The sequence below is a fragment of the Lacerta agilis genome, chromosome 9 (genome assembly GCF_009819535.1).
Source record: "Lacerta agilis isolate rLacAgi1 chromosome 9, rLacAgi1.pri, whole genome shotgun sequence".
NCBI classification, from domain to species: domain Eukaryota; kingdom Metazoa; phylum Chordata; class Lepidosauria; order Squamata; family Lacertidae; genus Lacerta; species Lacerta agilis.
The window spans coordinates 4300082-4327463 of NC_046320.1; the positions used below are offsets into that span (position 1 = coordinate 4300082).

A 27382-nucleotide genomic window follows, 5' to 3' on the forward strand; every position below is an offset into this window, starting at 1 on the left:
CTGCCAGCCATAACGAAAGAGAACTGAAAACCGCATCAGCAAAGCTGGATTTGGATGGTGCTGCTCTAGTTGGGGCGCCGACTGCTCTCCTGCTGTTGCTGTTGCAATGAGGAGGAACTTGAACTGGGGCAGCTGGGTGCAAACAGAAATGTCAGAACAGAAGGTGCCAGTGGCATCGCTGCAAGGCTGCGATGGACAGAGAGCTCTGCAAGGAGAGCCTGTCTGTATAAAGCACATGCATTGCCCATTAACAGCCTTTATTGCATTCCTTCTCAGAACATGCTCATTTCATTCTCTTATCTCACCCTTCCCTCCAGGGGGTTCAGGGCCGGCACACGCGGATCTCCCCACCCCACCCCACCCCACCCCCTTCGTATCCTCTCAACAACCCTGAAAGGTTATATTAGTGGCCAGTGCCATGTGGAAGATGTTTCACACTCTGTGTTATCCCCTTATCCCCTACATGCACTTTTTGAAAACCCCTGTTTGTGCAGGATAGCAGGCTGTCCCTGAGTAAGAGGGTCCAGGGGTTGTTGAAGGATCACACTGCACTGGGAACTAGATCAAGAAGAAGCACCTGGATAAAATAGCCGTAAACAGTGAGGGGAATTTGGAGCACAAAACTGAAACAGGGGCACCCCTGTTACCAGATACATCACATTATATGTTTGCTGTTTTTAATTGCAGATGTCTGAGTCATATTTTAAACTGATTATGATTGTATGGAATTGTCATGGTCTTCAGTTAGTACAATAAACATATTTCGAGTGATGTAGGTTAGACTTGAGGGCAACCTACCAGCTCAAAATCTCCCCAGAAACTTTATGACTGAGCAAGGATTTGAACTCTAGTTTCTTGTATTATGAGGGATGCAAGGAGCTGCCTTGTACTGAGTCGGATCCGTTGGTCCATCCAGCTCAGTATTGTCCAAACCGACCTGCAGCAATGGGTCTCCAGGGATTCATGCAGGGGTCTCTCACAGCCCCACCTGGAGATGCTGTTGCAGACTGAACCTTCTGAATCAGGTGGCTCTACCATTGAGTTAAGGTCCTTAGAGAAACATAGAATTGTAGAGTTGGAAGGGACCCCAAGGGTCATCTAGTCCAACCCTCTGCAATGCTGGAATTGCAACTGAAGCATCCCTGACAGATGGCCGTCGAACTTCTGCTAAAAAACCTCCAAGGAAGAAGAGCCCACAACCTCCCAAGGGAGTCCGCTGCAGCTGAACAGCTGTTACCATCCAAAAGTCTTTCCTGGTGTTTAGCCAGAATCTCTTTTCTTGTCATTTGAGTCTGTTGGTTTGGGTCCTACCCTCTGGAACAGCAGAAAACAAGCTTGCCCCACCTTCTGAGAGCCAGTGTGGTGTAGTGGTTAAGAGCGGTGCACTCGTAATCTGGTGAACCGGGTTCGCTTCCCCGCTCCTCCGCATGCAGCTGCTGAGTGACCTTGGGCTAGTCACACTTCTCTGAAGTCTCTCAGCCCCACTCACCCCACAGAGTGTTTGTTGTCGGGGAGGAAGGGAAAGGAGGATGTTAGCCGCTTTGAGACTCCTTTGGGTAGTGATAAAGCGGGATATCAAATCCAAATTCTTCTTCTTCTTCTTGTGACAGCCCTTCAGGTATTTGAAGGTGGCTCTCATGTCGCCTCATGTTTAGCCTGGAGAAGAGGAGACTTAATACCCCAAATCAGGGGCGTTCTTAGCCCCTTGGCTGCCGGGGGCGGGAAGCCAAGAGGCACCCCTGGGGGCGGGGCATCGCGGTGCGTGCGTGCGTCATGACGTCATGATGCACGCGACGCTCTGCCCCCGGGGGTGCCGGGCGGCGGATTCGGGAGTCTTTGCGGGCTGCAAAGACTCCCGAATCCACCGCCCAGGCTCCCTTGGCGGAGTGCAAGTCGGGGCAGGGAGAGGGACGGGCCACCTCGCTGGCCCGCCCCTTGCCTCCATGCCGAGCTGCGCCGCTGGAAGGGGGGGTATTTTTGGCGCTGCTGGGGCGGAGCCGCAGGGGCGGCCAGCGAGGGGGGGTGACACCCCTCCTCGCTGGCTGCCCCTGCGGCTCCACCCCGGCAGTGCAGAAAATAACCTAAAAAGAATTTAAATAAAAAAAGCCCAGTGGGCGGGGCCGCCCTGGGATGTGTCACCCCCAACAGGGGCGCTGCCCGGGGGCCCCCGCCCCCTCCGCCCCCCCCTGCGACGCCCCTGCCCCAAATTCCTCATGAAGCTTGGTTTCTGGGCCCTTGGTCGTCCTGGTTGCCCTCCTCTCCTCTCCCTAATTCAGTCCTTTTGAGGAAAGGCAACCTTTGACCCCCAGGGCTCACTGGGCTCCAGCTCCCATTGGCTCCGAGGCTAGATGAGATTTGGAGCGCAATGCCATTGCGGGGGCCACAGGTTCCCACCCTAGCTCAACCCCAGCAGCTCACTGGCTCAGTCTGCTTTGCCACAAAGTTCTTGCCCTTTCCCCTCCAGGAGACATGCTTTTGCCATGCTGCAGCTGAGCCAGGTGTGTGTGTTCTTCTCTATATGGTGGTGACTGGAAAGATTTCAGCCGGTGGGAGGGATCCTGAGCTTCCCCCTTGGGCCATTTGGACAGGTGGGAGTCATGATCATGTCAGATAACCCAAAGCGGGGGGAATTATAATCTGTGTCTGCGTATCTTTTATAAAGCCAGCTAAGATCCAAGCGGATGGCTCAAAGGCAGAAACAGGATCATTGCACCGGCCACTCTGGGTGCCTTCCAGCATATATAAAAACAGAGTAACACATGAAACCTCAAAAAGCTTCCCTTCAGATGTCTCCTAAAGGTTATATAACTTAGAGGCAAACCTGACCAATTCAGGCTCTGTGAAGAAACAAGGAGCAAACTGAAATGCAGCCTTTTAAATCTGCACTTCCTCAAATTTTGCAGCGCAGGGCTCCAGCAAAGCCAAGTGGAAAGGGCAGATTGGGAGGGTTCAAACTTCTCCTCCCCGCTGCATAAAATGACCTTTGGAGGCCCACAATTTGGGATGATTCCGGGGCAGGTTGCAAGATTATAACGCAGTATGAAAAACAGTTTAACCATAAACATAAGACGAGTCCTACAAAAATACCACACAAAACCAGTAAAAAAAAGTAGTAGGAAAGCACGCAGAAACAAGAATTCAGGAATTCCTACAGATAAAAACGGGCCTTATGCTCCAAGAGAGCTTGGGGAAGAAGAAGGGGTGTCTCAGCAAGGTGGGTGCTGCTTCACGGTGGAAGGACAATAGCAGAAAAGCCCGTTTTGGGAGTCACCGCCCTGTGACACCCTGCAGGGCACAGTGCTGCAGGAGACTCATCCAAGTGATCTTCCCATTGAATTTCCTAATGTTCAAATATGTCAGAGTTTCTCCAGCTCTCCTTCAGTCCTCTGAAGGTTCGGGGCTCCCTCTGAATTTAAAGGGGACCATGGTCTTGGGGACCCAAATGGCCTCGGGGGACAAAAGAGCTGAGCTCCGGGGGCTGAGCAAGGTCCCTTCGCCCTCAAGGTGGCCCTGGCTTCTTGGCGGGAAGTCGTGGGGGGCAACGACAGCATACAGAAGGCACAGTGGGGCCGGAGGACCCCGGGGGCGAGGGGACAGGCCGTGCAGAGAGGAGGTTTCCATGGGCAGCAGAGCTTGTGGCTGACAAATGTGCAACACTGGTGTCAGAAGAGACACGGCTTGCTCTTCTTTAGCACCAGAGTGGAGCTGGGTTTCCTGTGCAGCCGCAGGCCAGTTCCTCTCTGCCGCAAATGGAGGGCCGTGATTTCGTTCTTTGGGGCGAAGGCACAGGGTTGTTGCACCCATGAGCACTTTGCACATCCTCGTCGGGGTTAGTGGAGAGCTGGGGAACCAAACACTCAGCCCTGCTCCTTTCTGGTCTGCTTCGAAAGTCTGCAGGTCTCTTGGATCTGTTGCTGGAACCTCAGTTTGGCTGTTCGGGGAGTGGAGAAACAGGAGCAGAGATTTAGTAAAGAAATATTATCTCCCCACTTTCAGCTCCAAAAGATTCCGGGGCAGCAAATAATACAGTTGGTGTTTTTTTAATCCCTATGTAAAACTGTAAGGCACATCTGGCTGGACACAGTGAGAACAAGATGCTGGTCCAGATGGGTCCCCTTTGGTCTGATCCAGCAGCTAAGTTCTTCTTAGGTTTTTAAGTTCTTCGATAACGTTTAAGCATCAGTAGAAAACTACCAATGGTTCAACCTCAGCTGCTCCAAAGTTAGGCTGTCTAATGGTGTGCGGTGGCCCCTTAAAGACTAATAGATTATTTCAGCATAAACTCTCTCTCTCTCCACTCCATTAAAGCTTATGCCAGGGGGCTCCAACACAGCCCCACTCCCTGCAGTATGTCCTAAGGTGCTTGTGAAGGTAAAGGGTAAAGGGACCCCTGACCATTAGGTCCAGCGCAGATGACTCTGGGGTGTGCAGCGCTCATCTTGCTTTCAGGCCGAGGGAGCCGGCGTTTGTCCACAGACAGCTTCCGGGTCATGTGGCCAGCATGACTAAGCCACTTCTGACGAACCAGAGCAGCGCACGGAAATTCTGTTTACCTCCCCGCCAAGTGGTACCTATTTATCTACTTGCTCTTTGACGTGCTTTTGAACTGCTAGGTGGGCAGGAGCAGGGACCGAGCAACGGGAGCTCCCCCGTGGCAGGGATTCGAACCGCCGACCTTCTGATTGGCAAGCCCTAGGCTCTGTGGGTTAGACCACAGCGCCACACGCATCTAACACCTTACAGCAGGCCAAAGGCCTACCGAGTCCAGCAGCATCTTCTTCTCACAGTGGACAACCAGGTGGCTATCATCTCCTCATCATCCTTCCTACCTTTCATTAAGGCTTCATTCTTCTGCTTCAGAGCTTGGATCTCAGAGGCCATGGAGGTGATCTGGAAGGGAGAAATGAATTATAAAGGGGGGGGGGAGGTTGTCACATCTACACCATACATTTAAAGGGCTCTTGGGCCATGTTTAGCAGTCATGGCCCCCCCCCCAAAGAATCCTGGGGAACTTTTTTTATGTGACCTGAACCTTCCAAACACCGGCTTCATCAGATCAGGAAGGTGGGCTTGTCAAATGGGCTCTCTGAATGGGTGGCAGGAGTCCACGAGGCGGACTGAGGCAGCTGCTCTGCGGTGAGCAGAGGAAGGAGAAATCTCTCGGGAGCCCTGTGGGATCCACGCAGAGGCCTTGAGAGATCTCACCGGAAACTGGAGGCCACAGCCTCGGGACGCTGGGAAGCAAGGCTTTAGAGCAGGCAGCAGTGGGGGGCAGGCGGTATACACAGCACAAGGTGTGCGCCCAGGGCAACACATTCCTGTTTTGCCTCAGGCAGTGAGGCAGGCTGGTCTGCCCCTGAGTGAGCACGAGGAACCCCTGGCCAGGAGCGGAGCGAGGGGGGGGCGTAGGGGGCGGTCCACCCTGGGTACTGCCTTGGGGGGGGTGACACTCGGGGCGGGACCCGCCCCTGTGATCGGCGCCTCCAAAAGCCGAGCCAAAAACATCACTCAGCGTGCGGTGGCGGCTGGCTTGCTTGCTTGCTTGGCAGGCCGCCGGCGCCTGCTTTCCTTTCCTTTTGTTTTTTTAAATGGCTTTTTTCAGCCCCGGGCGGAGGCAAGGGGTGGGCCAGCGAGGCGTCATGCTTGTGGCTGGCGCGACGCCCCTCCTCGCTGGCCCGCCCCTCGCCTCTACAGCTCCGCCCGGGCCAGCGCTGAAAAAAGCCATTAAAAAAAAAAGGAAAGGGAAGCAGCCGCCAGCCGACTGAGGTTTTTGCCGAGGCAGGGTTCGGCTTGCTCTCGGCCGGCTCGCACTCTCCCTTCCTGCTGCTGGGGCCTGGGCGGAGCCGCGAGGGGAGGGGCGGGGCAGCAAGGCACGTCAGCCACAAGTGTGACGCCGCCTCGTTGACCCTCCCTCTCGGCATATGCGCCATTCGACCTGATGCGTGCGCGTGAGTCATGACACACAATGCATGCGTCAGGACACGCATGCTGCGGAGCGACGCCCCGCCCCCGGGGTGCCTCCGTGTTTACCGCCCGGGCAGTCGAGCGGCACGGTTCGCCACTGCCCCTGGCATTTTCCTCCCCCGCCCCCCAGCAAGGCTTAGCATCAGCAGTCTTGCTTACTATTTCCGTCTTCTCTGTCAGCTGCTGCTGTAGACTCTGGGCTTCCCCGCTGGTGTCGGGAACACCCTGAAGTTCTGTCTGACCTTCCTCAGGAAGCCTGATGGGTTTGGCTACAGTCTGCAGGAAGCACAAAGAAGAGGCTATAGAAATCCTTGAAATCCCAGAGGGCACCGTGCCCTGAAACCCAACCACAGACATCATGCACCCAGAGCGGTGTAGGAACTACACACTAGGCTCTGTGCTCTGTGCTTGGGTTTCCCCTTCCAGCCAGCTACTCTGTTTCCCATTTGATGGTGGCAGGAGCATGAAGTTTGGTGGGTTGGGCACACAGAGGCACCCGAGGGTACAAGCCATCCAAGGCTTAGGTTGTCCACCCCTGCCTTCAACGCTTAAGGGTTTCCCCTGGAAAGGCACATTTGGATGGAGGGTCCTTCTGTATCTTCTCCACTGCTCTAAAAATAGTGGGGCAGAGAGAGTGATGTGATAATGCTTCCATTGCTCTTAAAGAACAAGTGCCCCCCATACAGCTGGGGCAAGTCATTCCCCCCCCCCCAATAAAAGGGGTTTGCAGGGTTTGGGCATTGTTGAACCAGAGAAAGCCGGTTCCTTTTCTGATGCTCGTTGTGTTACAGCTGGGATGGGACATCAGAAGCGGCCTGCTGGATTAGGCCAAGGGCTCGTTCAGTCCAGCATCCTGTTCTCATGGTGGCCAACCAGTGGGGAGCACACATGCACAAGAGTAATCCTCTCCCCTCCGCAGTTTCCAGCAACTGGCATTCAGAAGCTTTGCTCCCTCTGACTGTGAAGGCAGAGAAGAGCCATCCTGGCCAGGAAACCATGGAGAAGAGTTTGGATTTGGATTTGATATCCCGCTTTATCACAACCCGAAGGAGTCTCAAAGCGGCTAACATTCTCCTTTCCCTTCCTCCCCCACAACAAACACTCTGTGAGGTTAGTGGGGCTGAGAGACTTCAGAGAAGTGTGACTAGCCCAAGGTCACCCAGCAGCTGCATGTGGAGGAGTGGGGAATCGAACCCAGTTCACCAGATTACGAGTCCACTGCTCTTAACCACTACACCACACTGGCTCTCCTCCATGAGTTTGTCCAAACATCTAAAGCCTTCTAGGTTGGTGGCCTTCCCTGCCTCCTGCAGGAACGAGTTCCACAGTTTAACTCTGCACTGCATGAAGACGGACTTTCTTTCCTCTGTTCTGAATCTTCCTATCTTCCAGCAGGCCTCTCCTTAGGTTCTTATGTAATGTCTGGAGGGCACCATATGGGGCCTGCCCCCCAACCTCATCTCTTTCTTTCTCCCCACCATTCCTATGACAAATGTGGGGGAATTTTGGGACTCCTGCGACTCTCAACACCCAACTGCAGTGTTACTCCACAAGAAACCCATCAGGGATGGGTGGAGGGAAGACTTCTTACCAGCATCCCATGCGACTTCAGAGGCGCCACTGAACTTTCTTCCTTTGGTCCTCCAGGATGCTTCTTGTATCCTGCCTGCTGCTGCCTGAAAAGCTCCTTCAGCTGTCAGCAGGGCAGAAAACAGATGCAGGGTTAACCTCAGGCAGCAGGGATTTCCAAAAGCAGCTATGAAAAATTTGCTAATCTGGGTTAGATGGAATATTTGAGCTGTGCCATGGTATATTCCAAGTTTTCTGGCAACAGTTGGGGAAGCATCACAGAGCAACAAATAAAGCAGAATGCTGTGTGTACAGTCCGGTATAAACCCACCTCTGGTGCACCATTGTTGTATCAATAACATGCTGCAGAATACCTACCCACCCAAAGACAGGAGAGCCCCCTAAAAAGTAAAAATGCTAATTTGGATTACATATTTTGGGTGCCTTGGGCTGTCGGTGTTTTGCAGGAGTGAATTAAGAGAGCATGCTAAAACCGAGAGCCCATAGTGGTGAGTGTGTCAGGCTAGGGCCAGGGTTCAAATCCTGTCTCAGCCATGAAGCTCACTGGGTGTGACCTTGGGCCAGCCACCCACTCTCAGCCTAACCAGCCTCACAGGGCTGCAGTGGGTCTTAAATGAAGATGTGGGCACAGCCACATACGCCACCCTGAGCTCCTTGCAAGAAAGATGAATATAAACATAATAAACAAACTTTATGTATGCAATTTTAAAGCTGATTAAAAGTGTTCTGCTGCCCCTAGTACAACAAATTCACTTTGTGAAGAATTAAAAACAGCAGTAACAGTACAGGCTTCTTTGTGGTTTGGAAAGTGACAGTGGAAACACATTGAAAAGTGTGGGGTGAACAGATTTTACGAACAGGAACGTGTTCCACAAGCAGCTCAGGGCACAGGCTCATTTTCACCTAACTGCCACGCAAAGAAATCGGAATGAATGCTCAGTAAAAACCAGGCAGAGTGTAGCTGCCTTGTACCCTTTTTGCAAACAAATCAGGATTGGTGCTGAATAAGCTGTATTTCTGGAGGAGCCCCAAGTCAGTCACACGGAGGGGATTCCTTCTGTTGGTGCAGGAACAGTGTTTCCTCTGAGGAGAAGTTTAACCTGCCAGGGGCATTCCTGGTGCCTGTGCAATGTCATGTCACCCAGGGCCATGCCAGCTCAAACATTCATTTTGCTGCATGCACTTAAGCCAATGCAGCAGAGGGTAGAATTTCACACCACCTTGACAGTTGGATGCCTACCCTTATGGTGCTGTGCTGCAGCTGGGAAATTTTGGACTCTGGCCTTTGAGGCCTGGTGCCCCTTTTAAATATGTTCCTGTGCCTTGCTTGCCCTGCTGTGCATGGTTGAGCAACACTGGGAGCCGCTTGAGTCAGACCACAGGTCCATCTAGCTCAGTATTTTAATGTATTTTTAATCTTTTGTTGGAAGCCGTCCAGAGTGGCTGGGGAAACCCAGCCAGATGGGAGGGGTCTAAATAAATAAATAAACCATCATCATCATCATCATCTACACAGACTGGCAGAGGCTCTCCAGGGTTTCAGGCAAGGAGTCTCCCCCAACCCTGCGAGGGGTAGCAGGGGGAAATGAGTCCAGCACCTTCTACCAGCAAGGCAGACCCTCTACCACTGAGCTATGGGCCTTCCCCAAGTCTGTTGGTTGGTTTGATTGCTTATACAAGCACTGATTTGGTGCCTTCTCATAAAATGCCAGCAATGCTGTATAAAATAAACACACACACACACACACACACACACCCATTAGAAGCAGTGCGACACAATATTTGAAATGTCTGGCTACTCAAGGATATTTTAAACACAGACATAGGCTTGTGAGCAGAAGGAAGTCTTCAAGAAGTCAAAAGGTAGGATGCCTGTTGAATTTGTCGGAAGAGCGCTCCACACTATCACAGGGCCAGGGATGTTGGCCTTGTGTTCCCACTCTGGTTTCTTTTCTTTTCTTTTTAAACAAAAATTTATTGGTTTTTCACATCAAAAAAGAACAAATACAACCAAACAAAGAACAACAACAAATAATAACAATCATTCAAAGAAAAAACAAATATTACAAACAACATCAACTAAATAAAAGAAAACAAATACATACCTTACACACAGGAACACACCAACTATTAATTATAATCTTGTTCCAAATCTTATTAGGGGGACTTCCCCCGTTCTCTCTCCTGCGTTCAATTCTAATTTACTTTAGTAACTTTTCTAGTTATTTTAATCATTCACTATCCTTCTTAAGAAGGTTCCCACTCTGGTTTCCTGTGCACTCACTGCGTTTCCAGTGCTGGGTTTCTTTTATCAGGCCAGTGGTCCACCTGCTCCAGCACAAGAGCCTTCTCCCCTTCTGAGACTTTCAGCAACTGGTATTCAGAAGCATCTCTGCCTCTGACTGCGGAGGCAGAGGGTGGCCATTGTGGCTAATAGCCACCAATAGCTTTCTCCTCCTCCATAAATTTTTCTAAACCGCTGTTAAAGCCATCCAAGTTGGTGGCCATTGCTGCCTCCTGTGGCAGGGAGTTCCACAGTTCATAGTGTACATAAACGAATTGAAGCGGGGGGTTGGGGAAGAGCTGTGAAACGCACGGGGGATGGACGGACCCGATTTCACTGCACTAAATGGATAACTAACAGCCCTGCTCCAGATGGAGACCAGAGGCTGCAGACCATGCAGGAGGTCCTGGGTTTGATCCTTGGCTTCCCCACATGGGGCTAAGAAGCGCCTCCCCCCGCCACAAAGTCAAGAGAGCCACTGTCGCTCAGTGTGGCTAATCTTGGGGCAGATGAACCAAAAGTATGATTCGACATCAAGGCAGCTTTCTAGCAAGCTTTTCCAATCTGGTGCCTTCGACTCACTTTGAACTACAACACCCATTTATTATATTATTATTATTATTATTGTTGTTGTTGTTGTTGTTGTTGTTGTTGTTGTTGTTATTACTATTATTATTATATATTATTTACACCCCGCCCATCCGGCTGAGTTTCCCCAGCCACTCTGGGCGGCTTCCAACAAAATATTAAAATATTCTATTAAACATTAAAAGCTCCCCTAAACAGGGCTGCCTTCAGATGTCTTCTAAAAATCTGGTAGTTGTTGTTCTCTTTGACATCTGGTGGGAGGGCGTTCCACAGGGCGGGTGCCACTACTGAGAAGGCCCTCTGCCTGGTTCCCTGTAGCTTCGCTTCTCACAGTGAGGGAACCGCCAGAAGGCCCTCGGAGCTGGACCTCAGTGTCCAGGCAGAATGATGGGGTGGAGACGCTCCTTCAGGTATACTGGACCGAGGCCGTTTAGGGCTTTAAAGGTCAGCACCAACACTTTGAATTGTGCTCGGAAACGTACTGAGTATGCCAGGCAGGTAAAGGCTGCTCTGGGTTCCAAAATGAAAGCAAGTGTCATTCAAAATCATATATTAGCTGAGGGTTTGGCTAGATGACCCTTGGGGGCCCCTTCCAACTCTACAATTCTACGACCCTATGAATATAGCACCAAGTGGACTCATGCTCATACTTCAAAGCAGGAAGTGGTGGGCAGATGAGTCAACAGAAGCTCTTGAACATCAGTACACACAAAACACACACCTTGTGAACGCTCCCAGGATGACATTTCCTTCCTCCTTGGCTGCGGCCTGCTCTCTCCAAAGAGCCGTGAAGAACATGGTGAGTCAGGGAGGAAGAGGCAAAGGTGAGGAGGGGCGATGACAGAGGTGATGCTGTCGCCTACCTGCTCGGTCACCAGCTGATGCTGCCGTCTCAGGCTCTCCGCTCTCCCTGGGGGCTGCTGGCGACTTTCGCTTCCGAGTCCTGGCTCTGTCCCTGGGGGAGGAAACGGACCTGTGTGGGCAGAGAGGCCGGAGGATGGCAGGGCCCTGTTCTGGTTCCCGTCTCTTTCACGGATCTCGGCTTCCGGAAGTGGGAGGTGAAGCCTCGGGGTTTTCGGCAATCCAGCTGCCCTGCGATGCACCTGCCTTCCCAACGCCCTCAAGGACAATCTGGGGGCTTTGCAGGGAGGCTAAAGGTGAGGGAACAGACACAGGTCCCAGCTTCCGTCCCCGCGGGCATCTCCCGGTGAGGCCGCAAGAGACTCCTTCCTGAAGGCAAGGAAGACGCCACATGGCAGAGGTTCCTAGGACTATGCATGGCATGGAGAGAGTGGACAGGGGAAAGTTCCCCCCTCTCTCATAATACTGGAACTCACATGATCATCCAGCGAAGCTGAATGTTGGAAGATTCAAGATGGATTGGGGGGGGGGGGCAGCATTTCTTCACATGGCACACAGTTAAACTATGGAACTCCCTGCCACATGAGGCAGCGGTGGCCGCCAACTTGGCTGTAAAGGAGGACTGGAGAAATTAATGGAGGGGAGGACTATTGACGACTCCTAGCAAAACATGGCGCTCCTTGCCCCCTTAAGAGTTGGCTGCAGGCTGGCCTAAAGGATTTCCGCAGTTCTGTGACTTAAAACCAAAATGGTCAAAGGCCTGGAAACGATGCCTTATGAGGAACGGCTTAGGGAGCTGGGTATGTTTAGCCTGGAGAAGAGAAGGTTAAGGGGTGATAGGATAGCCATGTTCAAATATATAAAAGGAAGTCATATAGAGGAGGGAGAAAGGTTGTTTTCTGCTGCTCCAGAGAAGCGGACACGGGGCAATGGATTCAAACTACAAGAAAGAAGATTCCACCTAAACATTAGGAAGAACTTCCTGACAGTGAGAGCTGTTGACAGTGGAATTTGCTGCCAAGGAGTGTGGTGGAGTCTCCTTCTTTGGAGGTCTTTAAGCGGAGGCTTGACAGCCATCTGTCAGGAATGCTTTGATGGTGTTTCCTGCTTGGCAGGGGGCTGGACTGGATGGCCTTGTGGTCTCTTCCAACTCTAGGATTCTATGATTCTCTGATTCTAAAAGAAAGGGAAGCCTCTCCTTGGTCACATCCATGCCATACACGGAAAGCACACGGCTCCTCAAAGAATCCTGGGAACGGTATTTGTTTAGGGTGCCGGAAACTATAGCGCTGTGGTGGGGAAATACAGCTCCAAGGGCTCTGTGGGGGGAGCTGTCTGCTTCAAGGCATGGCCTGGCTGTGGCCAGAGAGCACTGAAAAGCTTCACCCGTTCAGATTTCAACAAGACAGGCCACGGCTAAAGGCACTCGCAAAGGGACAGGGAAGCCTTTAGGGCCGGAGGGCTGCCTTCCCAACAGGGCAACATTCCGGGGGCCACATGCCAGCGGTGGGCAGGGCCGGAAGCAAAAGTGGGTGGAGCAGCAGATGCAAATTATTCCTTTGCCCAGCTGGCACACTGAAACACAAGGCAAGGTCAGAGCTCCAGGACATATTTCCAGCCAGACAAAAACAGGGCGGTCCAATACGCGGCTGAGGGCCTGAGGCCTTTTAGGGTGGCCCTTGGCAACATTTGACGCCTCCCCCAGCCACAATGCTACCTTCCCAAAGCCTGGTGAGGAGGCGCTGGTCTTTGGGAAAGATGTGTGATGTCTCTGGCAGAGAAAGAGCCTGCGGGTTCTGTGCCAAAGCCTTCTTGAGGCCCGCTTGGTATGAAAAGCTGGACCTCCCTGCTCCAAGAGGCTGTGGAGTAGGGCCAGGGAGAGGCCTGGCCTGCAGAGAGTCCAGGTGGCTAGATGGCAAGCCCCCCGGAAGTCTCCCTGCACAGAGGCAGATTCAGGAGAGCGCTACCCTTTCTGTCGCACTGGGTGCCAAGCCTCGGGGGGGCAGCCGCAACTGTGATTTTGCATGGAGCGCAAGAATTGGGGGGTGCCACATTTTGGAGTTGCACAGGGCACTGCTGACCCCCAAGGTCCGCTACTGCCCTGGAGTTCCCCACCCTTGCAGTAGAAAAAGGAATAAAAAGGCAACAACAGCCCTAGTGGGGTGTGTGTGTGGGGGGGTGTCATCTCCCAGCGGCCCCACACCTTGGCAGAGAGGCCCGGGGCACTCATGTTCTTCAGCTCCTCCTCGCTGGTCTTCACGGCTGCCGTCCGCTGCCCCTGCCGACCTCTCCCGTCCTGGGGGATTTGCTCCTGGCTGTCCAGCCGGCTGCCACCTCTTCCTGCTTGGCTTGCAGAGCTGCTTCTAGCTCCAGCGTACGAGCCTGCAGGATATCCTTCTCCCTCCGCAGGAGCCTACAAGATTCCCTGCAAGAACCAGAGGGGACAAGGCAGGCACTCGCTCGCTTTCTGACCTCCTGATGACAGGGGTTACTTCGAGCCTCATGTGGGGCTTCCCTTGCTCTTGGTCCAGAAGCTGCGGACAGTGCAGGATGTTGAAGGGTTACTGCTGACAGAGGGGAGGCCTGGTCAGCACATTGCCCCTGTGCTCAGAGATCTGCACTGCCTGCCAATCTGCTACCAGACCAAGTTCAAGGTGTTATGATTAGTATATAAATCCTGAACAACTTGAGATCTCATTTCCCCATATCCCCAAATATAGCCCCCCGCCCCATCTGACTGCTTCAAAACGCCACGTAATACCCACTCTCCAATTGTAAGAACACTATCTGTGGAACTCCCAGCCTATTGATATCAGGCAGGCACCTTCACTGTACTCTTTCCAGCACCTGCTAAAAATATTGTTGCTTAGGCAGATGTTCAGAAAGTTGATGAAAGTTTCAATCCGTTTTTAGTCCGTTGCTGAGTTCATCTTTTGAATGATTTTAAGAGTTGTTTTAAACAGGTAATTTTATCACTTTATTCTCTTTGTAAACTGCTTTGAGGTTTTATTTTCACAACTGTGCCGTGTATAACACTTTAATAAATAAACAACTAATAATTAAATAGCAGCTGCAAACCTCCACTTGGCCTTTAAGCTCATTTCATGACCTCGAATCATTCTCTCTCAGTCTAAGCTACATTGAACTGAACTCAATTTCTGCCCCATCCCTGCCTCTAGGCAGCAGAGAGCAAGACTTTGCCCTCTCGTGACAAAGGAATGTACAAAAAAACACACTCCCCGAAAAGCAGAATATCAGGCCGCAAGATCTCGGCCATCTCCTAATATTTACTACTGTAGCAGCTCAACATATTGCTGTACACCAGAGCTTTCCAAATTGTGTGTCACGATATGTCGTTGTGTTGGCTGCAGTGTGTAAGTGTGTCGCATGAATGCTCCCCTCACTCCTCCCCGAGCTGGAAAGGGGGTAGTTTAACCTCCAGTTTGCTAATAAAACTGAATTACTGCGTCACGAAACGATGCATGTCTAAAAAGTGTGCCCCCAACAGGAAAAGTTTGGAAAGCTCTGCTGTATATACTACATCTAACCACATGCTGGAGGAGACTCTTGAGAGTCCCATGGACTGCAAGAAGATCAAACCTATCCATTCTCAAAGAAAACAGCCCTGAGTGCTCACTAGAAGGACAGATCCTGAAGTTGAGGCTCCAGTACTTTGGCCACCTCATGAGAAGGGAAGACTCCCTGGAAAAGACCCTGATGTTGGGAAAGATGGAGGGCACAAGGAGAAGGGGACGACAGAGGACGAGATGGTTGGACAGTGTTCTCGAAGCTACTAACATGAGTTTGGCCAAACTGCGAGAGGCAGTGAAGGATAGGCGTGCCTGGCGTGCTCTGGTCCATGGGGTCACGAAGAGTCGGACACGACTGAACGACTGAACAACAACAACAAACCACATCTAGGAGAATATGATAGCACAGACTGTATTAAGGATGTGTCAAGGATGTTTGTGCAGGGAAAACTCAGCCTTGAGCCAAACTGATGGAAAGTACACACCAAATTCTTCTTGCTAATTCAGGCATCCAACTCTGATAATACAGGCACACTTTTCCTCTGGAACATGACTTAATTCCTGTGCACGTGCATAGCTAAGGGGAGGGGATGCCTCTCTGGAAGCTCCTGGAGGGTCCCCAACAACTGCTGTTGCTTTGACCAAATAAAAGCCATCTTAAACATTGTGACTGGAGTGGTTAATTGGGAAAAGCAGCAGCTCATGGAAAAGGCTATCTCAGCCACCTCCCAGTATTTCCTGCCAAGTACCTGAGATTCGCACAGGTTTCCTGGAGAGCCTTCACCTCTTCCTCCAGCTTTCTCCTGTCCTCTCGACTCAGAGGGGCTCCCCTCCCTTCCGCCTCTTCCAGCAGCTGGCTCTGCTCATTCTCCAGCGCCCGGATCCGGCTCTCGAGGATCTTCTTCTCTGCTTCGGAGCGACGGAGCTTCTCCAGAGAGGCTTCCAGCCTCTGGCGGCTCTCGGCTGCTTCGGAAGAGAGCGTTTTGCACGCCTGCGAGGGAGATTTGCTCTATTCGCTTGGCCCAGAGACCCTTCCAGGTCAAAGCGCAAGGCCACTTGGTAAACTCAACATCTTCTGGGTAGAATTGCTGATCTAGTGAACAGTTGGGCACAGGGACAGATCGCTACCTAACCACAACTGTCCACCTATGAAAATATTATTCATATAAATAATATAATATAATAATATATATAATATAATATAATATAATATAATATTATGATTTATATCCTGGCTTTTTCCCAGACAGGGAGTTAAGATGCCAGATAAAATAGAACTACCGGTAGCTAAAAACAGAAAAACACAATCATTAAAAAACAATTAAACACTAATTAGAATTAAAATTGTGTGTGTTTGTGTTTGTGTGTGTGAGATATCTATTAAAACATGCAGATCATTACAAAAAAACAGCACAGCACCCGCCCTTTCCTTAAAAACAGTCATTCCCCAAAGACCTTTTTGGAACAAGAAAGTCTTCACTTGCTGGCAGCAAGGAGGGAGCCAGTCTGGCTTCCCTTGGCAGGGAGTTCCAAAGTTGCTTGAGAGCAGCTGCTGAGAAGGCCCTCTCCTGCATCTCTACTGAGCGTACCTATACAGAGCTGATTCGTGTGTGTGTGTGTGTGTGTGTGTATATATATATATATATAATTTGTGTTTAAAGCTGTTTTTGAAGTGTGATATTGTGCGTTAATATTACTGCTGTGTTTTAACTCTTATAACCTGTCCCGGGACTTTAGGATGAAGGGCTGGTGATAAATTGTAGCTAATAATAATAATCTTTCAGGGATGGAGAACATTTTTCCGTGTGAGGCCCACATTCCTTTCCAGGGGAGGGGCTGCATGCCAACAGCGCATGGGCCAGAGACAAAAGTGAGTGAAGCAATTTAATATAATGTATTGCATTTCTATCCCACCTTTTTCTCTAAGGAACTCGGAATGATGTACACAGCTGGAGAAATGGGCCAGAATGGGGGAACTCACCTTTCTGGTGGACTCCAGCTCCTCCTCCATGAGAACCTTCTCCTTGTCCTGGTGGTTGACTTGGGTCCTGGCACAGACGAGCTCCGAATGGAGGACTAAGTCTTGGTCGTTGGAGCCTTCCTGCTGATTCCGTGCACGCTCCAGCTCCAAGGTGAGATGTTGGACCTCCTGGTGGAGAGCCACCTTCTCCTGCAAGACAGTCGCTATGGTCATATGGTACTAATTTACTGCTCACTCTTCTTCATCAAAATGAAAGCAAAGCGGCTGGCAGGATCGAAACGCTAACGCTCAACACACGACTGCAGGACTCAAAGCGGCATAGGTAACTATGCTGCCCCATCAGATGGCAGCAAACCAAGGGCACTAGGAACATGAGAACGTAAGTTTGTGTCCAGGTCAAGGGAAGCCACGGTGCCACTCTGCTCTGCCTCGGTCAGACCCCACCTGGAGGTTTATGTCTAGTTTGGGGCACCTCAGTTTGATGAGGATATTGACAAGCTGGAACATGTGCAGAGGAGGGCAACCAAGAGGATCAAGGGTCTGGAAACCAAGACTTAGGAGAAGCAGTTGAGGGAGTTGGGTATGTTTAGCCTGGCAAAGAGGAGATGGTTATAGCCCTCTTCAAATATCTCAAGGGCCTGTTCCATGGAAGAGGGAACATGCTTCTTTTCTCCTACTCTGGAGGGTAGGACTCAAACCAATGGATTCAAGTCACAAGAAAGGAGATTCTGACTAAACATCAGTGGAATGGACTCACTTGGCAGGTGGTGGGCTCTCCTTCATTGGAAGTTTTTAAGAAGAGGTTGGATGGCCACCTGTCCTGAATGCTTTATTTGAGATTCCTGCATTGCAGGGGGTTGGACTAGATGACCCTCCAAACTCTATGATTGTAATAATATGGAGGTGCCAAAGCCCCCGGATTAGGGCGGTTCATAAAATTATTATTATTTTTTTAAAAAAATGCCTGCTCCAAAGGTCTTATCTTACTACACTAGGGATTATATAACTATATCTGAAATTTCATGCATATCAGTTAATATCTGGACCCTCCTCCATGAAAATAGCTGTTTACTTAGCCGTTTTCCTATGTTGTGAAGGCTGAAATTTCAATTCAGTGGAGCAGGGTCAAGATATTAACTGATATGCATGAAATTTCAGATATAGCTATATAATCCCTAATGTAGTAAGATAAGACCTTTGGAGCAGGCATTTAAAAAAAAAAAAGTTTTTGTATGAACCGCCATACCCAAAATCCAAATACAGACTCCTGATCAAGCAGATTGCTCACTTGGCACCTGTCTCCTCACTACCCTTCCCCTCTGCGACCAGGCCAGTCTGCCCTGCCCCTTTCTCCCTGGACACCCACCTGCTGCCCTCTCCCCAGACCCAGAGCTGTAGCTAGGTGATCTTGCGACCCTGCAGAACTATCCAGATTGCGCCCCCTGGCGATGGACAAATTAACTCTTCTTTCCGCCTCTCCTCCAACCCCCTCCCTTCCACACATTCAATTCACCATCTATTTAAAACCATTTCTTATGAGGCAATAATCAATATTTATATTTATGGACATATTTTTAGCCAATTTTGTGGGGGGGGCATCGTCTGTGCCCCTGGGGGGCCCACCTCAACACCCCCTAGCTACGGCCCTGCCCAGACCCCATACCTGGAGGAGTCTCTCCCAGTCAGAAAAGGCAGATGCCAACTTCAGGCTGAGCTCACTCACTTTCTCCTCCAGCCGATCCTTCTCCTGTCAGGCAAACCAGCACATTTCCCCCTCAAAATGACATTCAAGCATATTTCGTCAGAGTGAAGAGCGCATGGACCAGCAGTTCCCAAACTTTGGGGGCCACCTTGGTTCCATAAACTCATTTCCAGCGCCCCTCTGCCCTACCCTCTAGCTTCACGCAGAGGTTCCCAGAGTGGACAGTAAAGGTAAAGGACCCCTGGACGGTTAAGTCCAGTCAAAGGTGACTATGGGGTGTGGTGCTTATCTCGCTTTCAGGCCGAGGGAGCCGGTGTTTGTCCACAGATGGCTTTCCAGGTCATGTGGCCAGCATGACTAAACCGCTTCTGGCACAATGGGACACCGTGACGGAAGCCAGAGCGCACGGAAACGCCGTTTACCTTCCCGCCACAGCGGTACCTATTTATCTACTTACGCTGGTGTGCTTTCAAACTGCTAAGTTGGTAGCATTCCCTGGCGGTGGTGGGCAGTAAGATGTGATGGGCGGCAGGGGGCTCTGGAGGTACAAAGAACTGTCAGACTATCACAGGATAAAGTTCACCCGTTTGGTTGAATTAAATAGTTTTAATTGGGTGTTGAATAAATGTGCAATTAATCATTCCTACTCTGAATTTTATTGTGCTGTTATCTTCCTTAGCGGTCTTGCGAGCCGCTATTCTGAATAATACTTTTAACAGGGTAGGAGTAGAGGGCACCAGGCATGAGATTATGGAGCCAGGAGTTGGTGGCCCCCAAAGGTTTGTGAGCCACTGGAGCCATAGTGTGGGGCTTACCCATGCTAGCTTGGGTTCTGATCTGCAGTGCCCCCCCACCCCATGCGCACTTCTAGATCTGTCAGGCCAGCAGGCCCTGCACCTCCTCCTCCAGCCATGCTTATACTCCTCTCAACTGCAAGCAAAGTCACTGGCCAGTCAGTGGAGCCCTAAGTCCGGGGCAGTTTCTTGCCTGCTATACACACCAGGCTGATGCCGCTGCAGGCAGCTTGGAGCTTCCCTCTTTCTTCACGCAGCACTCGATTGGCCTGTTGGGAATCAGCTGCTCTCTGATTGGCCTCGGCAGCCTGGCCCAATGCCCTCCGCTGCCCCTGGTGAGCAAAGGTAAAAAGCACACCCCAGGATTACCATGATGTGTGGGTTTATGGGGGTCAGCCTAGATGATGCCCAGAGATCCTTCCATTTCTTGGAGTTCAGTGAGGGTTAATATCTAAGGGAGGAGCTTGCTGAACTGGTCAAACAAGTCTCTTTGTAAGACAATGACCTTAGTGGCCACTTCAGTGTCCTGTACACAGTTACAGGTAGGTAGCCGTGTTGGTCTGCCATAGTCAAAACATCTGAAGAAGTGTGCATGCACACGAAAGCTCATACAAGAGCAAACTTAGTTGGTCTCTAAGGTGCTACTGGAAGGATTTTTGATTTTTTATTTTGCTTTGTACACAGCACATAGAAACGATGGAACTTGCCGCCCCTATGGCAGGCACTGATGGCCCCCCAACCTAGATGGGTTTAAAAGAGCATTATACAAATTCATGGAGGATAAAGCTATCGTCAGCTACCAGCCACAATGGTCTTCCCTCCACAGTTGCAGGCAGCAATGCTTCTGGATACCAGTTGCTGGAAGCCACAGGAAGGGAAAGGGCTGCTCTTGTGCTCGGATCCTGCTTGCTAGATTCCCATAGTGGGCATGCGGCTGGCCCCTGTGAGAAGAGGATGCTGGACTGAATGGGCCCTTGGCCTGATCCAGCAAGCTCTTCTTGAGTTCTTATCAGTGTCCCAAAACAATGAGCTAGGTTTCAAGATCTGCAACTAAGTGATGGAGCCCTTGCAGTCAAAAGCTGGCCCTCTCCTTTCCCCCTCAACTATCTGCTAGGTAGGGGGACAATAGACAGTGTGAGCAGAGCTGGAAGCTGGGGACACAGAGAACTTTTTGTTTTGGGCTGGATCCAATGGAGAATCTGTTGGGGTGTTAATGCTGCGAACCCCTCCATCTTAAGCTCGGGTTGTAAAGGTAAAGGTAAAGGGACCCCTGACCGTTAAGTCCAGTCGTGGACAACTCTGGGGTTGTGGCGCTCATCTCGCTCATAGGCTGAGGGAACTGGCATTTGTCCGCAGACAGCTTCCGGGTTATGTGGCCAGCATGACTAAGCCACTTCTGGTGAACCAGAGCAGCGCACAGAAATGCGTTTACCTTCCGCCGGAGCGGTACCTATTTATCTACTTGCACTTTGGCGTGCTTTCGAACTGCTAGGTTGGCAGGAGCAGGGACCGAGCAACGGGCGCTCACCCTGTTGCAGGGATTCGAACCGCCAACCTTCGATCAGCAAGCCCAAAGCTCTGTGGTTTAGACCAGAGCGCCACCCATGTCCCAAGCTTGGGTTGTACCTCTGTGTAAATAAAGCATATATCGTAAAGATACCACTGGTATTCAGTCCAAGGAAACGGAAGCCTGGAAACCCCAGAATATCTTGCAACTCAAAATGGGATGGCATGTAAAACTATATACCATCACTTAGTGCCAACAGCTATGTAGCCAAAATGGGGCAACTGAGAAACAAGAGGGAGATATCAGCATACTTGGGGGAACTAATGTTTGCAGAATTAGGGAAAGTACTTTTGCGGGGGACTAAGGAGGCAACATGCCATTCCCCAAGCATAGGTCACATTCACACCATACATCTAAAGCACATTTAACACGTGTATAAAGCATGTGGCATTTATATCCTGGGAACTGTGGTTCCTGGCCCCTGAGAACTACAGTTCCCCGCCTCTCAGAACTGCAAATTCCCAGCCCCTTAATAGAATATAGGACCCAGGAGTGTTTGGGGGGAAGTTGTGTGCTTGAAATGTACGGTGTGGGTCCCTCTGCAACTCTATATCTTAGCTATACTCCGCAGCCCTAGAGGGGACTTGCCGTCTCCTTGGCGAACCTCTTTTGCGGTTTCCAGCTCCTGCCCCATCTCCTCTTGTTTTTCTTCTAAGGCCTTGATGTGGCGTTCGTGAGCCAACAGGCTGCTTTGAAGGCTGACCAGTTCTTCCTGGAAATCAAGAGTGCATTTGAATGACATCTGTGGCTTTTAAATACATTTGAAACCGATGATGATGATGACGCTGATTTGTATCTCAACCATCTGACTGGGTTGCCGCAGCCTCTCTGGGAGGGCTAACTGAATATAGAGAAACACAAAAACACAACAACAACAACACAACAACAGAACATCACACATTAACCCCTAACGCCTTAACCCATCATTGATAAGGACATTATATTTGTGGCAGTGGGGCTTCTGACCTTGATGAGCAGGGCTGCATGGATTTTGTGCTAAGGAAAATGAAAATTATGCTGCCAAGCAACCCAAATTCTGCATGGGGTTAGGGATGAATTCCGTGATCTGAATTCAGTAAGCAATCTTTCTTATTTTTCATCATCACTCTGGTTTTGATTGTTGTGAGGAGGGGGCAAGAAGTTATGCATGCACCAAACCCCCCCCCCAACAACTGGGAATCTGCCTTCTTAAATTTCAGGAGGCATCACTCAGATGCTTTCAAATACATCTGTGCTTTCATGAAGGACTAGCCAACTTCATTTTTTAACTGAAAGCTGTGGTCCCTAGGACACTAAATTATGTGCCCATACACCACTTTTATGAATTCTTGCAATTTTAAACATGATAACCTATCTATGTCCGATCCTATGCTAGGTCCAGACACCCCCGACTGAGGTCAATTTTAGGAAGCCATGCTTACCACAGTGGCGTTCTGATTGGAGCCTTGGAATGAGAGTGATCCATGGTTCCTTTTGCCTAGAGAAGATCTGGCCTTTACCCAGCTCTGTTTCCAAACTGAAGAGCCTAAAAGGCAGGCACATCCAGACAGATATGAGGCTCCTGCCCGCCATGCTGGGAATAGTTCATTCCTGTTTCCTAAGTTACCTACGCATCAAAAGAGTAACAGGACCCAGAACATACCATTTACATGCTCTGCAGAAATCATTCCTTATAACATTTCACCAATGAAAATAGGGACGGGCACAAAGTGCTGGGCAGGCGCCGGGCACAGAGGGTTCACGAGGCTGCGCAGGGCAGGGACTCCTGCATGAAAGTGCCTGACTCACACCCCCTCAAAACCATGCGCCCGGGACTACTACGCCCCCCCCCCAGCCCTCCCCACGTTACGCCCAGCTTCTGCTGGCAGGCGAAGACTGTTATATTCCACCAGGGCCTTTGGGAACTGACTGTTTTTAAAGAAAGGGCTGGTGCGGTGGTGTTTTTATTGTAATTATCTGTATGTTTTAAGAGATCTTAGATATGTTAATATTTAATTGTTTTTTAGCAATTCCTTTTTCCTATGTTTTTTTAATAGATAATTTTTATTGATTTTATATGCATACAAACCAAAGGATTATTACAATAGCGTTACAAATAAAAGTAAAATAAAAATTATATAACACAAATCATTTGAATTTAAATCCATGAACTTCTTCTTTCATGTTATGCCTTCCTTATATCTTGCATCTATATTGCACACTTTAAACTCATTTCCGCACATTTAGATTTTCCCCTCTACACCGTTTTCATTCTTTTATCGATCTCACTTCCAAATTATATATTCTCCCATGTTCCATAATTCCACCTTTTAACATTTACTTAACTTTTTAATTTTTATACCTTCTTCATCTTTCTTGTATGCCTTGAGTTATATGTCAGTATTCACATCTTACAAACCTTATCTAAGTATTCAACAAACTTTCCCCATTCTTTTCTAAACGTTTCATCCCCCTGTTGTCTGACTCTTATTGTCATTTTTGCAATTTCCATATATTCAGTGATTTTCTGTTGCCACTGCTGCACCGTTGGTATCATCTTTTGCTTCCAGACCTGAGCCAACAGAGTCTCGCCTGTTGTGGCGTATAGAAAAAACTTTTGATCGGTACACTGAATCTCTGGTCCTACCATTCCTAGAAGGAATGCCTCTGGTAGTTTTTTAAAGGTATATTTAAATATTTTCCTATGTTTTTGGCTGTTTCTGTTTTATCTGTAAGCTGCCTCGAGTCCCTGTCAGAAAAAAAGACAGGATATGAATGAAGGCAACAATAATAGTAAGTTGGGAGGCAGGGAGGCAGGGGCCCTTGCTGAGGACCAAGCTTAGCGGGACAGCAAGGGCCCTACTTCCTCTAATGGACCAGCCTCAACTGGTCATGCGAGCCTTCTTTCCTGGAAGGGAATCAGCCTTTAACAATAAACATTAGGAAGAACTTTCTGGTGCCAAGAGCTGGTCAAGAGTAGAATGGAGCCCTCGGATGGTGGCAGACTCTCCTTCGTTGGAGGCTTTTAAACAGAGGATAGGCGGCCATCTGTCAGAGATTCTTTAGCCGTGATTCCTGCATTGCAGAGGGTTGGACTAGATGACTCTTGGGGTTCCTTCCAACTCTACAATTTTTTGATTCTATAATAATTCAGACTAATCTATGATTCTATATTTCCTCGTTTTTGTTTCCCCCCCAACTCAAATGTATTTATATCCTGATTTTCTTCCATGGAACGCATGCGTGGGACTCCCCTCCAGACTGCGTAGCTTCATCAAGTTTGTTGTGCACCAGCCTTCTTGAGGTTACGCCCCGAGAGGACTCTACTCACTCATCATCCAGGTCTCCTTTGTGCTTCCTGTCTCCTGAGCAAGTCATTTCCAACCACTGCTTTTCCTTTTCTATATGAGCGAAAGAACTCTCCATCTGCTGTGGAAAAGGCAAGGGGTCAGAGGAGATTTCAGAAGCAAACTGTGCATTAAGACCCATTTGCATGACGGACTCCGACACCAGAGGGAAAACGGTTTACGAGAATGGAAGAAATATATAGGTATTTGTTAAGATGTGATGTTTTTATATATCTGAAATTGGAATCAGAAAAAGTATAGGTTACAGCATAACAAAGTTAAGTGAAAAGAGGATAAAAGAAGTTAAGATGTGGAACTTGATGTTTTATTAGATAAGAATAAGGTTTAAAATTTAAGATATTTTGATTATGATTGTTAAATTAAGACTAGAAGTAAGAAAGTAGATTTTACAATGTTACAAAGTTACTAAAGAAGATTAGAAATGAACGCAAAAGAGAGGATGTGAGGAAGTCCCAACTTAGGATTATAAAGAAGATGAGGTTAAGTAAATAATTGTTTTGTTTGTGTCTGTTTTGTGTCTAGTTTATGTACTGTTTGTATTTGTTTTTTGTGTATTTTTTATTGTTAAACCTAATAAATTCTTATTTTTTAAAAAAGACCCATTTGCATGAAACGAAGGAGGTCCCAGACTGTGTTCCCAGATGAGACGGCATTTAGCCCGACAAGGACCAGAGTGCAAACTGTTCCAGACACTTGAGAGCGGCGCTCTGGCAGCAAACCAGATTCTACAGGTCATAGATTTCAGAATATAGAAAGTGCCCTTCTGGATCAAGTCAGTGGCTCATCTAGTTCAGCATCCTCTTCTCACAGGGGCCAAACAGATGCCGGTGGGAAGCCCAGAAGAGGGATTTGAGCACTAGAGCAGACTCTTCCCTCCTGTGGCTTCCAGCAACTATTCAGGAGGCCCGCTGCCTCTGATTCTGGAGGCACGATGCCAATCATCATGACTACCCTTAACCTCATGAACTTGTCTAATCCTCACTGAAAGCCACCACAGCTGGTGGCCATCACTACGTTTTGTGGGAGCAAACTCCATAGTTCTTCTACCTGCTCTGAATATTCCAACATTCAAAGGACCATAGAAACATTGAATTGTAGAGTTGGAAGGGACCCCAGGGGTCATCTAGTCCAACCCCCTGCAAAGCAGGAATCTCAACTAAGGCATCCATGACAGATGGCCTCCAACTTCTGCCTAACAACCTCCCATGTAGGAGAGTCCACCGTCTTCCGAGGGAACGTTGTCCACTGTCAAGCTGCTCTTCTATAGGAAACTCCCTCTCATAGGAGTCAGGCCACTGGTGCATCTAGCTCAGTTTTCTATCCTGACTGACAACAGCATTCCAGGGTTTCAGGCAGGAATTTTTCCCACCCCTACCTGGAGATGCTGAGAAGCTACAGCCCTTCATTAGATGGCCCCCAGATTCTGATATAATGAGGGAGGGAGAAAAAATGTCTCTCTTGCCTCTTTCTCCAAACCTCACATGATCTTACACTTTAGGCTTCCCCACCCCCCCACCCCCCACCCGAAACTAAAAAGCCAAAATTTTCCCCAGAGAGGAGTTGCTCTACCTGCTGATCACGTTGGTTGCCCTTTTCTGAATCTCTCTCGTTTCTGAGGCACAGCGTCCAAAACTCTGCACAACATCCCACGTTACCTTCTGCTTCAGGGAGAGCAGCTCAAAGTGCATCATGTTGAGTTCCAGCTCGAGGTTCCTCACAGAGTAGGTTTCTCCCGCCTCAATTTTCCTTGGCAGCTCTTCTGGTAAAGATGCTCGCAGGTCCAACTCTGAGCAGCTCTGTCTCCTTCTAGCTAGTGGCTGTGTGGGACTATCCTCCCCTGTATTCCACTTTGGGAGGCGATAGACATAATGCCTTCTTCTGAAGCTTGAGCTATTGTGTTCTGTACCGCCTGATATATCTCTGACAAGAACAAGGAAGGACATAAGTAGAGCTCTGCTGGATCAGGCCAAAGGCCCATCTAGTCCAACGAGTGGCCAGCCAGAGTCATTCCATTTCAGAGGGTTGGACTAGAATGGGTGACTCTTTGGGAGAGCAACCGTGATCTACCACAGACGTCCAGTGATCTACCAGTAGATCAAGAATCTAACTGTTGGACGTGCCTGGTAGATGACTCTTTGGGAGAGCAACTGTGATCTACCAGTGATCTACCACAGATGTCCAGTAGATCAAGATCTAACTGTTGGACGTGCCTGGTAGATGACTCTTTGGGAGAGCAACTGTGATCTACCAGTGATCTACCACAGATTTCCAGTGATCTACCAGTAGATCAAGATCTACCTGTTGGACGTGCCTGGACTAGATGACTCTTTGGGTCTCCTCCAATTCTATGCCTGTAGGAAGCACACAAGCAGGACCTGAGCACAACAGCAACCTCCCCTCCTGCAGCTTCCAGGAGCTGTATTTAGAAGCTTCCTGCCTCTGACTGTGGAGACAGAGGATACGGGAAGCCTTCAAGCAGGGCCTGAATTCACAAGCCCTCTCACCAGTTAAGATTTCCAGCAACTACTATTCAGAAGCATTGCTGCCTCTGGCAGAGGAAGCAGAGCAGAGCCATCATAACTAGTAGCTACTGATAGCCCTCTGCTCCGTGAACGTGTCTAATCCTCTTTTAAAGCCATTTCAATTGCTGGCCACCACAACATCTTGTACCTCATGCTTCCTTTCCTAAGAAGGATATTGAAAGCAGAACTTTGACCTTGCCTGGCACACGTACATTCTGCTGCCTTTCATGTGGAGCACTTGTGGTGGACTCATAGACTTGGCTCTCTGAGGATGCTTGGGGTGAAGGGATTCCCTGCTGTATTCTCCCACTCGGCCTCTTGAGCTGCTGAGCTCCAGCGGTCCTGATGCCCCATTGACAGCTATCTGATCAAGAGGAAAAAGAAAGAAAGAGTCTGGTGGGTACCAAACCTAGCGTAGAAGGTTGCTGACTGAGATCCAGGAGCACCTCAGATAAACCTGACAGGCTAAGCCCCAGCAGAAAAGGTGCTCTCTTACCTTTGATGGAAAGAGAACCTTTGGAGAAAGAGCCATGTCCATGTTGATCCTCTTCAGGTCTGCACCAGAAAATGGTTGAGAGGGCTTATGGTTCCTTCTAGAACTTTCTGAAACTTTGCTGGGCAATCCCAAGGACTCAATTTCTGCGAAGCCATG

General features: G+C 49.5%; 1 pseudogene; it reads right to left on the reverse strand.

Annotated features, from left to right (window-relative positions):
• Positions 1–3688: 3688 nt before the first annotated feature.
• Positions 3689–26883, reverse strand: LOC117053147 (annotated as a pseudogene).
• Positions 26884–27382: the final 499 nt, after the last annotated feature.